Here is a 14,117-nt window from a genome sequence, read left to right on the forward strand (position 1 = left end):
AGCAGACGCCTGTCCTGGAAAAGAAATTAATGGTCCTGCGCATTCGAGCACTCATTATGCTCATCTTTTCAACCGCATCAAAGCCAGCATTTCCAAACAATCTCGGAAAAACAGGCAGTAGACACAAAATAATGCTGGTCAACAAAACAACTCTGCTCGCGCGCTCGAGGGTTGGGCTTGTTTGGGCACGTCATGTGCACGTGACCTCTTGGTTGGATGCTGGAGAGCACGGAGGAAGGAAAGGTAAGGAGCGGCCCGGACGTCACTCGTTGTGAAGCCGCGATGAAGCCGGAAGTCGGCCATATTGACTAGGCAAATTCTCCTCTCTTGTTTACATATGAATGCGAAGCAGAAGGCGTACGTGACTCCCTCTCCATCTCGGAAAGCACGTGGGCTGCGCAGCGCGTGTGTCGTGACGATCCGAAATTAATGGAACTGGGCTCATCACTCTGAGCCAGCGGGACACCTTCAGCGAAATCGCTTCGTCCGAGTATTAACAGGGAGTAACAGCTCGCCGACAACGAAGCAACTACGAGAGAACGCGCGCTAGATGCACTGACAACGGCGAGTGCTTTCACGTCATTGATTCAGCAACTGTACAGACAACACGATCGGTCGTGCGCTTTCTACAGTTGCATTCCGCCACGCGGCCGACGAAGTGTCCTGCCACTGTGTCCGTGTTCCGCGTGAAACTCACCGGCATCAGCATTCTGCGACCGTGGTGACTTTGAGCACGGTGCAAGTGACACTTGAACGCGGTTGCTGTTACGTTGAGATTACATGCAATGCTGGTGGAGAGTGTACCAAGCGGAACAGAAAAGGTGTTTTAATACGCACATGCAAGTTGTTACTGTACACACACAACACGAAACTACGTATGTGCACATGGTCCTCACGGCGTCTTGCTGGGCTCAACAGCGTCTTCCGTTGTCACAAGCAGGAGTACTGCTCAACCGTCACTGACCTGCAAGGCGTTCGTCGTCATTCAGCTTGGTCATGGTGCCCAACGCAATTTCGCTGAACACCAACTGCTTCATCCGCGTCATCCGCCGCACGACACATGGATATGCACTTGTTCTACGCACTCTTGAAACCCCGTGATGGACAAATGGATTTGTAAACATTGCTAAGAGTAATGTAACAACCAGGACAACACTGCGTATTCAATAACGCGGCGCAGAGCACAGATATTGTCCGCCACGGCTCAGCACGAGACCTGGGGAGGCACACATTCCGCCGCCAGCCGCGGCCGCTCACTGCTAGACCAGCTCCACTGCGCAACACGTAACCATAGCAACGCCGCCATTGTGCCTAGTGAATATGGCCGCCATGATGTCATTTCCGCCACATTTTTTACGCCCTGTGCCGGCTGGGCATGCCCTCTCCTTACCTTTTTCCTTCCTCCGTGGTGGAGAGGGTAGGAAAGAGATTTGGCTTGTGAAGGCTACACAGGGCAGTGGCAAGGGTTTTGAGCTTGCCTCCTTTCATCCTTGTTTCCTGCTGTTAAAAAAAGAAGAAGCCGTTTTCTCAGCTCGTAATGAACCGATTGAAAAACTTTTTGTGGTATAATGCTCTCCGTCAGACACACAACAACTTCCACAGTCCAACTAAAATTTGTTATGGGACCTGGTGAGTGGCCCTTTAAGGACTGACTTCAGGGATCAAAAGTATTAAGTTAGGCATGTTGGTAATGCATAACTGACCACACAGCACAAAAATTTGACCCAGGACAAGAGAAGGAACACACACGAGTGCTCACTTCCAAGAAGATTTATCTTGAAGAGCAAACACATATATACTCCTGAAATGTGAAAATCAGGCAAATCATTCAAGATGCCCACAACTGCCATGCGCAAATATCTTGCATTTTCAAAAAAGGCAATTCGTTTTGACAAAGCCCGAGACAGAGTGCTGACGCAGTTCAGCTCTAGTCTACAAATCCTCTTTGCCTCGATAATTTCTCTTGTCTTTTTATTTGTTGTTTTTTCTTCCAGCAATAATGGTGTCGTGCAAAAGCATTTTGCAGCCACACGTGCTGCAATGAACACGCTTGTAACCTCAAGAATGGTCGCAATCGTTTCTTGGCCTTGCACTGCAGCAGGTGTGGCTCCAAACCACTTTTGTGTGACACCATTATCATTGGAAAAAAAAACTACGAGAGAAATTGTCGTAGCGAAAAAGATCTGTAGACTAGAGCTGAACTGCATCAGCACTTCCTCTCACTCTCTCTCTAAGGATTTGTCAAAACGAATTGTCTTTCCTGAGGATGTAAGGTTTTCGTGCATGGCAGTTGTGGGCTTTTTGAATGATTTGTCTGTTTTTTTGCATTTCAAGAGTATATATTTTTGCTCTTCAAGATAAATCTTGTTCGAAATGAGCACTCGTCTTTGTTCTTTCTCTTGTTCTGGGTCAAATTTTCACGTTATGTGATGAGTTAACTTTCTGCATGCACCACCTTATTTTTCTCCCTTGTTGTAAGCTAGTGGTGGAGCGTTAATTAGGAGTACATAAAAACATTGCCAAATGTATGTTACCCCTACGAACCAAATTCTTTTGTTGAGGCAATCATTTCTGTGGCATTCCTTCTTTATTGACTTCTCATCACGTCAAACCTCAAACCTGTCTCTTCCATAAAAGTTCTAGAACTAGTTCTTGCTTTGTTTTGTTTTTCTTTACCAAAAGTAGAAATACTTTCCTTCGTTGAGCAAATTTTCCTGAACTAAAATATATTCATATCTAATGCAAGGAATGAAAAATAAAAAAAACAGAAGAAAATTCATAGGCTGATCGCTAAATGTCAACTGAATAAGGATTTCAGAAATAATACCATGAATGGCACACAACAAACACTCATGCATGCAGCCTTTTACCATGTTCAGCTTTAAACTGCAAAAATAAAAGTATCAGATATTGTATATGATTTGTTTTTTTTTCTTTTCAGCAACAGTAACTTGCCCTTTCGGAGAAAAATATGAATATCAAGTTTTCAAAAATAGTCACTTTTGAAAACCTGTCAATATATCAAAATGGTTTATTTGATTCATGATTATGCAAGCAGTTCTTGCATGCCTGTGGCACTGGGATTGTTAATGTAGGCAGGCTGAGTTTGTAATGTTCTAAAGCCTCAGCATTTTGGTGTTATATTACATTCAAGTATTTTATGAATTCAATTATGAAATTTGCTCGCAATGAGTTTGCTACAAATTAAGCAACCAAAGTCTGTGTATATATGTTGCCCACATTAACGCCACACTGCCACAAGTCTCTAGGCGGAGCCTGACCGCTACAGAGCGCGTTCTCGGGTGGCGGATAGAGAAAAGTCTTACAATGAAGTGATGCTAAGCAGCTTCTATGAATAAACAAGACTGGTACTTGTGCCCGCGGACCAACAGGCAGAAAATACATATGACAACAGGAGTCTTTTCACTGCTGTGGTGGGCAAGTTGAAAGTTTCAGGTGCCATTTTTTGTACTGTTTGATTTATCTGTTGTTTTTTTTTTTCGTCTGTTTCCCTCATCTCGTAAAGGTCCAGTACATTGTGGACTCACTCTTTTGTCAAGTCGTCAGGAAGTTGGATGATGCTGTCTTCTTCCAGCTAATTTATGCAACTACTAAGAAGGAGATCAGAGTTCTATTTCGTAGCAGTTATTTTACAAATAAATGTTAGTAAAACTTTTCTTGGCTGTAGTAGTGTCATTGTGTATTCACGAACCATAAGATTACATAAGACAGGAATTCAAGTGCACAGCAAAAAAAGTGCTGCTATGAGCACCTGTTATCAATATCAGCTGGTCATTCTTAATTTTGGTCTTTTATTTATCTCACATCAAGTAACCGCGATTGCTTGGTTTACAGGCTGAGAGAAGACTTAGCTCCCTTTCTTGCACGCCAAAGGTTGCTGGCAGTGAAACAGCGTTGTCAGCATTTTGATAGATACTTTGAAAATGAACGTGAAAACGATGGAGGCACAAGACAAAGGCGAAGTACTGAGTGTTTCTCATCTCGTGTCTCCGTCATGTTCGTGGCCGTTCTCCAAGAATGCATATTTTCCAACTCGACCTTACTGATATATTGCGAAAACTTTATGAAAACATGAATACCCGAAGTTAAGTATCAAACTTTCACATAGAATGCATCACTTCTAGCGTCAACAGTTGAGCTATTACAAAACTTTGATAAGTCGCAATACACATAAAAGCAAGTATGGTCAAGCTTCACTGCCTTATGAAAGCACTGCGGTAAAGCCAACGTTGGCAGAAGAGCATTACATGATACGAAATGAATGCATGCACAGGCCACTTGTGCATCAAACAAATATAAGCATTTGCGACTGCTCATGCCAAATATACATCTTGGCACGTCCGTTTCAGGGAGATAAAAGGATGATTAAGCTTCACTGCATCGCGAAAGCACTGCGGTAAAGCCAGCGTGAGCCGAATAGCATTACATGATACGAAATGAACGCATGCACGGGCCACTTGTGCATCAAACAAACATAAGCATTTGCGACTGCTCAGGCCAAATATGCACCTTGGCACGTCCGTTTCACGCAAACAAAAGGACAAATACTGAAGTATAATCAAGCTTCACTGCATCGCAAAAGCCCTGCGGTAAAGCCAGCGTGAGCAGAAGAGCATTGCATGATACGAACATGATACGAAATGAACGCATGCTCAGGCCACTTGTACACCAAACAAATATAAGCATTTGTGACTGCTCAGGCCAAATATGCATCTCGGCGCGTACTTTTCAAACAGACAAAAGAATCACTAAAATAAGGTCAAACTTCACTGCATTTCGAAAGCATTGCGGTAAAGCCTATAAATAAATGATGTGCAGCAATCAAAGGATATATGCCTTATTCATCGTACCCACCTGTTGGTGTATTAAAGCTGCTCACATTTGGCAGGCTATTATGTGAGTGAGAGGCAATACCTGATGAGATAATAACTGTTATATTTCTTTAATTGCTCACTTTGGGAACTATAGCTGGTTGATCACAAGTTGAATTTGCATGCGTCCTTGAGTAACTTAGCCACGTGCTATCTTTGCACATGATGTCTTAGATGTCACAGAGTTATGTAGATAGATTGACGTGGCGTGGCTTTGATTGCGTGCGCAGTGCTGTTTAGGTTAACTGCTGCAGATGGGGAATAAATATTTAAAATCTCGTGGTACGCGATGCATTTGGTCAAGCATGCAGGGCTTATTCCTAATGTACGGCTCCTGCTTACGAGCTGCGCAATCTGCGATCTGCGCCGATAAACGAACTGATGGTGGAAGAAAAATTACTCTCTCCCACTAAAGGAAACCATGCATACGTGTGAAGCAGCGGGCGCTAACGCTTACACAGGCGGCGCCGTTGACGCTGGCTCTCATCGCGGCGTTGCGCGGGAGATCAACCTGGGGACGAGGCGCTAAGCACGCAGTAATGGACCGGTGTTTCTTACTGTAACATGCCAATCCCTGCTAATGGGTGAGAGACACAAAACTCTTATTAAATGCAGAGACCCTCAGTACACTTTTAACTAAGTATAATGCGCACTCTGCTCATTTTCATTGTTCAACAACGCACAAGAGAAATCTATCACCAGCACTACCTTAGAGGTAGTGCCTAATACGGGGTGGCCAGTGAACGGTTGTGCAGTGCTAGCAGTCATTTTTTTTTTATCAAGGAACTCACTATCAGATGCTGCTTGCGTCGGTGGTGCGAGTCGAAAGAAGGGGGAGTGTAGGAGAGAAGAGAGACGGGGCGGGGACGCGCATGCGCAGCAAGGGTGGTCATGCCGCACACAGCATCGAACTCGACCATAACACGCTTGGCATCTAAAAGGGCTCCAGTGTACAAGAGAAAATTGATGGATCTGCAGTTGAAGATTTTTTGCCAAAGAAATGTAGACTGCAGACTCTAGATCACATTACCGTCTGCCATTCTGTTCAGCACATTAAAAATATCAGTTAATTTACATGGAGCATACTACGAACTATAGCTACACGTACTTTATAAATGTGCCCGCAAAATCACTTCTAAATTTACACGGTGAACACTAATCCAGAGTTCCCGCCTGTTTCTGAAGCATCGTTACAGCAGAACACTGAAAAACATTGCTGCAGGTGCATATATATATATATATATATATATATATATATATATATATATATATATATATATATATATATATATATATATATATATATATATAATCACACAGCAATTTATACACGCCATTCTAACAACCTAACACACACACATGGCCCCACTCATGGGTTGGCTGCTGTGAGAACCATGCACAGTAGCTTTCGTTGACACTCGCAGTGCATCATGTTACTGTAACATAAACAACAGCGTCGTAAGGCTACACTATAATTTAGTTTTATGACATTCTTTGGCTCTCAAGGAGCAGGATGCTCTTCTTGAAAAGAAAAAGAAAAGGCAGATCCCACGCACAGTATACAGCTAGGAGTCGATGCGTAATGCGAAGCAGCCAGGAAGGAGGAAACCATGCTGTACAATTAAGACGTGGATATTATGATTTGCATGTTAGGAAATGCCATTTATGTTCATCATACAGCGATATGAAATGCAAATTTCGCTGTATATTAAGCTAGCGAAATTGCCGCAAGCACACCAAGAGCCGGGCATGTAAATCACGTGGTGCATGATTGTATGTCATAATTTACATGTTACCATTTGCTCTTTATGTTCATCATGCAGTCACGTCCATAGGTTGACGAACTCACCCACGAGTCGACTCAATCTAACTCAGATCAAGCCGTGAGTCTCAGTCTGAATGAGCTGCGTAAGTTTTGCTGACCTATGGTCACGTCATATTAATTTTGGTATAAACCAAGCTATAGCAAAATAACCACAAGCACACCATGAGCGTGACATGTATGTGAGCCCATTCGTGACACGCATGTCATGGTTTTCCCATTACCACACCCTTAGTTTATGTTATTTGTACAAAAATATCTCGTCATATCATATTTCGCATATATCTATATAATGAAACGGCTGCGAGTGTACCAATCAATGTATAATGGTATGTATACCAATTTTGGGGTGTACATCCCTTTAATGATATGCTAAGGAGTGCACGAGGTCTTGGGCGGCTATACATATGCACTTGACTCATTGCAAGGCGCCCAATACTTCTCCACCCTTGACCTTCGGTCCGGGTATTGGCAAATACCAATGAACGAAGCAGGCAAAGAAAAGACCGCCTTTTCTACGCCGGACGGTCTTTACGAGTTTAGCGTAATGCCATTCGGCCTATGTAATGCTCCCGCCACATTTGAAAGGATGATCGACACTGTTCTTCGTGGCCTCAAATGGAAAACTTGTCTATGCTACCTCAATGATATTGTCGTGTTTTCTTCCACTTCTGCTGATCATCTGCAACGCCTAGATCAAGTGCTCACATGTCTCTCCAATGCTGGACTTCTATTAAACACAAAGAAGTGCCATTTCGGCGACACAGCTATAAGAGTTCTGGGACATCTCGTTAGTAAAGATGGCATCCAGCCCGATCCGGACAAAATTTCCGCAGTCCTCAACTTTCCACGACCCTTTCGTTCCAAAGAACTACGCAGTTTCCTTGGACTCGCATCGTACTTTCGCCAATTCATTCGCAACTCTGCCACTAATGCCGCGCCTCTCCACAAGCTCCTTGCTAGTACCAGTTCCTTCCATTGGAATGATCAATGCGAAGCCTCGTTTCAAGAGCTCAAGCAGGCACTCACATCCCCACCGGTGCTTTGTTATTTCGATGACAAGGCACCTACGATATTACACACTGACGCTAGTGGACAAGGAATCGGCGCCGTACCCCTCCAGCGCAACCATGCCTTTCGCGAGAAAGTTGTCGCGTATGCAAGCCGCACTCTGACCTCTGCAGAGAAGAGGTACTCGATGACCGAACAAGAGTGCTTGGCTGTTGCCTGGTCCATCCAAAAATTTCGTCCGTATCTACATGGTCGACATTTTACTGTTGTGACAGACCACCATGCTCTTTGCTGGTTGTCCACAATCAAAAACTTGTCAGGACGACTTGGCCGCTAGATTCTCCGGTTACAATCGTATGACTTCGACGTCATCTACAAGACTGAAAGACAACACCAAGATGCCGACGCTTTGTCACGATGCCCTTTGCCGCAGTCTTCGGCGCACGTCACATCCCCTTGTCAAATCGGCTATACAGAGGACGGCTCGTCGATATCATCGATTTCTTCTCTACCTTCATCCACCCGTCCGTCAGTACTTACCACTCACCGGTGAGCCGATTCTTATTGCACTGACATCATCGGTCGGCTTACCGGCGCTTCATCTTCCCCAAATTTCAGACTCCGGAAACAACTTCGACTATTCAAGTTGGAGGACGATGTGCTACATTGATACATTTTCCACCCGGAAGGCCACCGATGGGTTCCCGTCGTACCACGCGCACTACGCACTGAAGTTCTGCGCGCTTCCCACGACGACCCAACGTCAGGACATTTGGGTTACTACAAAACATACGAGCGCATCCGCAGTCGATTCTTCTGGCCAGGTCTTTCCACGACGGTAGCTAAATATATCACCTCGTGCGCACTTTGCCAAGACCGCAAGCGGCCCACTACTGCTCCAGTCGGGACCCTACAACCACTTCCTTGTCCATCAGAGCCGTTCTCTGTCGTCGGAATTGACCTCTTCGGGCCCCTCCCAACTACATCAGACGGCAAGAGATGGATCGTCACCACGGTTGATCACTTGACCCGTTACGCTGAGACAGCCTCGATCACTTCAGGAACTGCTTCGGAAGTAGCAACTTCCTTCTTGCATTCTATTTACCTACGTCACGGAGCCCCTCGTGTTCTTTTGAGCGACCAGGGCAAGGCATTTCTTTCGAGCACGCTCAGTGAAGTTCTTCAAGCATCAAAAACAGTTCATAATACAACATCTAGCTATCACCCGCAAGCCAATGGCTTAACGGAAAGATTTCTGCTGTGTTGGGGGCTGGCTGGTCCCGACGAAGCAGAAGAAGACGGCCGCCGGAGACGTACGCGGCCGGCGGGTACACCGACCAGCCCGAACACGCGGGTTGGCGCGACGCGCCGAAAAAAAGCACAACAACCGCACTCCACGGCTAGCTAACACACACTGCCTTTATTTTACAGTCGCCTTGAGATGCCAGAGCGGCGCCCCCTGGCATCCTCACATGTCAATCCGAAACCGAAACTGAAACCCAAAACACAACAATCATCCCCTCGAAAAAAACACACCTATACACTGTTTATATTTATACATGCTCGATACCAACATATTTTACAAGGTATGTACATTAGAACACATGAATATTGAGAGCACGGCATACGCACACTACAAGTCCTGAAAATGCACTGACAAACAAGAAAAAATGTACACAACTGTTCGGAACAAGAGTTCTACATCACGTAATCTTCGAACCGATGCAGCTTCTGCCGCTTCCGCTTAGGGCGGGCCCTTTTGGGTGTAGAATCAGGTGTCTCTGCACCTTGAGTGGAAGATTGTGAAGGCTCTGAACGAGCGTTAAAATTCGGGGTCTCATCAGAGCTCGCAGCATGAGCTTTGGAAGAATTTTGCGGACCGGAGTCTGGTTCAACGGTCTCAGCCGTATTTGAAGGTTCGAAGCGAACCGTATGAATTGGTGTACTTGAACCAGCGACACCGACTGGTAACTCCTCCCCCCTTGAAGAAATGCCTGTACATGGAGGCCACAGGTAATCTGATGGACGCGGACGGAACGTGATGGGGAAGACTTTTAGGTGTTGAAGGCGAATCCGTATGAAAAATAACAAGGCGCGAAGCATTCCAGATGTTACCATCACTTAAGCGAAAAGAAGTGGGGCTAACCTGGCCCAAGACTTTGTAAGGACCCTGATACTTGGGGCGCTTGCCTGGCACACGAACCTTGACTAGATCGCCAGTGCGAACTTTGGACTGCTTTGCACCTCGACGGGTGTCGACATACTTTTTCATTGCTTGTTGACGAGAAAAAATCCTGGTGCGAAGCTAAACATTCCGTCAAGACTTGCTTGAGGGGACGGTGCTCTAATTGGGCGATCTGGATACGTTCCTTCAGAACGCGATTAAAGCGCTCGATTTGGCCATTTGATTGGGGATAGAAAACTGATGACTTCAAGTGCTGAATTCCTCGTTGTGAAGGAAAGCCTCGAAATGTTGGGATTGAAACTGTGGACCAGTGTCCATAACTATGGCATCAGGAAAACCTTCCCGGCTGAAGATTGAAGACAGAAACTCAATGATGACCTCAGAAGTAACCGTATGTGTGAAACAAATTTCTGGCCATTTGGAATGGTAGTCGATGAGAGAAACAATGAACCGGGCATTTTGCGGAACATTATGCAAAGGACCGATGATGTCCATGCCGAGTTTCTGCCAAGGCCGATCAGGCCACTGGACTGGCTGCAACGGAGAAAATGCAGGTTTGGCAGACTTGTCAGCTGCCTGACATATATGGCAGTTTAAACTGCATGCTCGACCTGCTTGTCTAAGGCTGGCCACCAGTACCTGTCTCTGAGATTCTGTTTGGTGCGGACAATGCCTGGATGGGTCTCATGGGCAAGCTGTATTAGCTTGTTACGGAAAGAAGCAGGGGGAATCACGCGTTCATCGCGGAAAAGCAAGTCCTCGACACAAGACCGTTCCTGTTGGACTGCGAAGTAAGGCAAGAATTCAGAAGCAAGAGCACCTTTTTAAGGCCATCCTTCACGTAAATATTTGAGAACTAGAGACAAAGTGGAATCTGCAGCTGTAGCTGCCTGAAGCTCAGCTTTAGTAATGCAGGAAGTAACTAATGAAACAACTTCCTCATCCCGCTCTTCAGTAACCGGTATCAGAAGAGGAAGGCGCGACAGTGCATCAGCAACCACATTATTAGAACCCTTAAAATATTGAACACTGAAATTATAATACATGAGTTTGGCACACCAACGGGAAATGCGAATGGGGCGGCGGCCTTCGAATCCTGCAGAAAGAAGAGCAACTAGTGCTTGGTGATCTGTTCGTAATGTGAAGTGCCGGCCCCACAAGTAAACATGCCATTTCTCACAGGCAAAAAGACAAGCGAGAGCTTCACGCTCTCCTACTGAATATCTGCGTTCAGCAGGGGTCAATGTACCAGATGCAAAAGCAATAGTGATCAGCTGATCATCTCTGAGTTGCTGAAACACTGCTCCCAGTCCAACATCGAACGCATCCGTCGTGATGACAATGGGAAGCTTCTCATTGAAAATATGAACAGCTGGCTTTGAGGCCAGTATTGACTTAACTTGAATGAAGCTCTGCTCAGCTTCAGTTGACCAGTTAAAAGGCTGTGCTTGACGACGTAGAGTACGCAGTGGTTCAACAACATCAGCATAGTCCAACAAGACCTAAAAAAGATTGCAAGGTTTTAACATCAGTAGGCCGTGGGGCATTGACAATGGCCTGAACTTTAGATTCAACAGGTGTCAAGCCGCGGGAACTGACATTATGTCCTAGAAATTGTAACTCATTCACTGAAAAAATGCACTTGTTATTAAGTTTCATACCACATTCACTGATGTGGTTGAGAACAGTATGCAAGTTAGCATCGTGCTCTTCGTGAGTACGTCCCCACACCAAAATATCATCCAAGTAACAAAGGGCGCCATTACAACCCTTAAGAATAATTGACATCATTTTCTGAAACACTGCAGGGGCAGATGCAAGCCCGAAACACACGCAGCGAAACCGAAACAAGCCTTCGTGCGATACAAATGTGGTTAAGTCTCTACTGCACTCAGAAAGTTCAACTTGGTGATAAGCGGACGCGAGGTCCAGCTTGGAGAAACACACCACTCCGGAGAGCTGATGAAGCACTTCTTCAATGTGAGGAAGTGGAAACCCGTCTACGACGATTGCCTTGTTCGGTTCTCGTAAGTAGACGCATAGTCGAAGGGATCCATCTTTTTTCTTGACGACGACCAGTGGAGAAACCCAGTCGGAAGCAGAGACAGGCTCGATGATTCCACTGGCTTGAAGGCGAGACAATTCCGCAGAGACTTGCTCACGGAGAAGAAGAGGAATGCGGCGCAGCTTGGCACGCACAGGGCACACACCTGGTCGACGCATCACTTTATGCACAAAACCGCGCACACAACCCAGTTCACGGGTGAACAGGTGGTGGAATTCAGAAGGCGCGTTGGCTGGAAGATCATCTTGGACGTCGACTTGAGCACACGTCATAGACGCACCGTCGATGTTGATGGACAAAGCCCTGATGGCATCACGTCCCAAAAGCGAGCTGCCATTGGCTGTTACATAAAAAGTAATGGAAGCAGTGCGACTGCGATAGCAAACCTGAGCTGTAAATTGACCTAAATTATCAATCGTTCCCTTGGAATATGTTTGTAGAACGACGTGTGAAGGCAAAAGCTGAATGTTGGAAAAATGACTATGAAAGTCAGCGGCACTGATTAAAGAGACTGAGGCACCAGTGTCCACGAGAAATGACAAGGGCACATGGCCCACTGAAGCTACGATGCTGGGCTCGGACATAGTGTGTAGGCCATCCACATTTAAAACAGTGACCGTATTGGTTTGAGCAGTGCCCGAAGGAGCGCACGAAGAAACTGGTTCCGGAAGATTTGCTGGACGGGAATTGTATACGGACTGAAAATGTCCGATTTTTCCGCACGCAAGACAAGTGCGGTTTCTCGTGGGACACTGCGCAAAATTGGCTAAATGGCGAGCCGATCCACAACGAAAGCAATGCGCGGTTGCGCTTGGAGAAGAAAATTGCGAACGCGAATTAGGAGCTCGGTGCTGTTCCTGAAAACCAGAATTTGGCGGAATGGGGTCGCCATATTGTCGGCTTCCTCGCCGCCGTGACGCAGAGGGGCAACCATGTTGGCCGCCGCGCCGAGACGAAGATGAAGGGCCGCCATGTTGACGCGTCCCGTGAAACGAAGAGCCGCCGCCTTGGCCCCCCGCAGCAGAAAGTTGCTGCACTGAATGCGGAGCGAATTGCTCCAACTGGGAGCGAATAAGCTCGTCCTCTCGCGCAATCGAGAGCGCTTCAGATAATGAAATCGAGGAGCTTTTTGAAGCATGCGGCAGCGGACGTTTTGCGAGGCTACCCCGGTGAAAAGCTGATGGCGGATCATATCGTCCTCGAGCGCGCCGAAGCCGCACGACGCGGCGAGCGTTCGAAGAGAAGTAATGAACTCGGCGACTGGCTCACCAGGCAATTGTCGCCTTTCTTGGAATTTCACGCGTGCGAGATAATCGCACGAGACATCTTTAAAATGCTCATCGAAAAGAGCAACTGCATTCTTGAAGGCATCGCCCGACGCTGGCGTCGGCGACGCGTTGGTGGCTTCCAAAGTAGAAGAGCTTTAACCCGGCAGGGCCCAACGCGTTGAGCAGCAGGACCTTGCGACGCTCGGGCTTGCCGGCGTCCTCCCCGACCGCGTCTGCGTAAGCCTGAAACACCAATTTCCAGTCCGCCCACGGAAGTGGCGGGTCTCCGGGCGAATGAAGAAATAGGGGAGGTGGAATGGGAGACGCCATTTCAAGCAAGAAGAATGGAGAGGTGCAGACGAGAAGAAAATGACACCAGTACACTGTTTGAAGACGAAAGCAGAGGCGGCGTAGCTGAATGAAGAAATGAAGCGACGCAGCACGCAGTAGTCACCTTGCTGGGAACAAAGAGCGTCTAGGGTTAGCACGAACACGGAGAACGAAACGGGTTCTTACAGGTCCTCGTCGCCATTGCTGTGTTGGGGGCTGGCTGGTCCCGACGAAGCAGAAGAAGAAGACGGCCGCCGGAGACGTACGCGGCCGGCGGGTACACCGACCAGCCCGAACACGCGGGTAGGCGCGACGCGCCGAAAGAAAGCACAACATCCGCACTCCACGGCTACCTAACACACACTGCCTTTATTTTACAGTCGCCTTGAGATGCCAGAGCGGCGCCCCCTGGCATCCTCACATGTCAATCCGAAACCGAAACTGAAAACCCAAAACACAACAATTTCATCGCACGCTGTGTGACATGCCGTCCATGTATATCCGACCGGACCATCGCAATTGGGATGCCATACTTCCCTTTGTC

Source organism: Rhipicephalus microplus, unplaced genomic scaffold (genome assembly GCF_043290135.1).
Source record: "Rhipicephalus microplus isolate Deutch F79 unplaced genomic scaffold, USDA_Rmic scaffold_13, whole genome shotgun sequence".
Classification (NCBI taxonomy): domain Eukaryota; kingdom Metazoa; phylum Arthropoda; class Arachnida; order Ixodida; family Ixodidae; genus Rhipicephalus; species Rhipicephalus microplus.